Source organism: Sardina pilchardus, chromosome 22, assembly GCF_963854185.1.
Source record: "Sardina pilchardus chromosome 22, fSarPil1.1, whole genome shotgun sequence".
In the NCBI taxonomy this organism is placed as follows: domain Eukaryota; kingdom Metazoa; phylum Chordata; class Actinopteri; order Clupeiformes; family Clupeidae; genus Sardina; species Sardina pilchardus.
The window spans coordinates 686,974-688,510 of record NC_085015.1 but is presented as its reverse complement, the minus strand read 5'-3'; the positions used below and the strand labels follow the sequence as shown (position 1 = coordinate 688,510).

The following is a 1,537-nucleotide window of genomic DNA, read 5'->3' as shown; positions in this document are numbered from 1 at the left end:
ATATGGTGGTTGTGGGCGACACAGGATAACAGCTGAGCCGGTCTGATGTTGTGATTGTGTTTTTGCAATGAAACCACCATGCTGTGACCGCTCTAAGGGCCAAAAGTATTTCAGAGGTCAATGTTGTGATTAACGGGATGCTGTATGATCGGTTACCATAAGCAGCAGGCGTTGAGCAATATGTTAATTCAAGTAGCCTACTCGCCTTTCATGCTAGAGTAGGGAAGCTTACTCTCACTCACCAACATGCATGCCCCACTCCCCTCCCCTCCCCTCCCCTCCCTTCTCCTCCTCCTCCTCTCCTTTCCTCTCCTCTCTCCCTCCGTATCCCTATCCCCCTACCCTCTCTCCCACTCTATCGCGAGAGAGAAGCTGGGACAGGAGACAGAAATAGTCATATTTTAGCAACAACAACTGTTATAAAATAATAATAAAACGAGTACGGTTTTATGAACGACAAAAACGCAACCCGCTGTTGACAAACGTAAATCTATCTTAGATGAGAGGGATATAAAAAATACTATCCATGGCAACGCTGATTTGTTTCCAATATTCTTGATTGTTGGCTAATAGCTAACGTGCTATTAGCTGAGGACCGATTTAAGAATAGCGACCTGGCTAATAACGCTGTTGTCTTGTTAGCTAATACCTTTCCCCCTAGCCCGCTATACTGGGATTTTGAAGGAGATACCACATTTGAAAACTCTATACGGTGTATAAATACAAAGGAAGGTAAGCAAATAATTTCTTCAGCATGTCGATGTTCACGCATGTTATCAATAGCTGGCCAGGCTAAAGTTTGGCTAGCTAGCAGTCTGTGACATGGCTGCTTGTTGAAAATGTGAGCTAGCTAGCTACCCAGTCATCCAGTCAGCGTTCTTCAATAAGGCTAGCGAGTGCTAACGTTAGCCTGCTGGAAAGCTGCAGTTAAACATTATCATGAGCTAGCCAATAACGGTATTGATTAGCCATGAACACTAGTATTATATGTGCACGGGAATCTAGACGACTTAACGTTAGCTCATTAACTTTAACTTTTAGGGAAATTGATGTTTGTGTTGTGGACTTTGGCCTGATGTACTGTGAATTAAAACAGTTAGCCAGACAGCTATCTTTCAGCGTATGTTGTTTCACATCAGATTGTATCCTTCTGGTAGGGATAGCTAATGTTAAACATCGGCGTCAATTTGCCAATGTAACCGAAGAGGTTAAATGTTGTCCGGTGCACAGTGATGCTAGCTAGCGCGCACAAACGACGCAATTTCAATGACAGATAATGCAGTTAGCTGACTAATTTATGATTTGTGCAAGAGTAATGTTTGAGTAGATTCCGGCTGGATATGCATTCCACATGTAGCATTCCCTGGATAGCCCAAACACGTTGATTGTCGTAAGCACCTTGACGTTTAATGTTTACAGCCTACGTTAACGTTATTGGACTAAGCGCTTGAAAGCGTTTTGTTTTTGTTATTTGGAGAATGCAGTGTTCGTATCCTGGTGCCGCAGTTGTAACGCTATTGAGCTTTGAAGCCATGCA

At 43.2% G+C, this 1,537-nt stretch overlaps 1 protein-coding gene across 2 annotated transcripts in view; it reads left to right on the top strand.

Annotated features, from left to right (window-relative positions):
- Positions 1 to 372: 372 nt before the first annotated feature.
- The window catches only part of sh2b1 (SH2B adaptor protein 1), a 22,430-nt gene continuing 21,265 nt past the window's right edge, over positions 373 to 1,537 (top strand). For both annotated transcript variants that reach the window (XM_062526693.1, XM_062526694.1), the window contains exon 1: positions 373 to 732. The gene's annotated coding sequence lies outside the window, so the exon portion shown is untranslated. The remainder of the gene's footprint in view (positions 733 to 1,537) is intronic.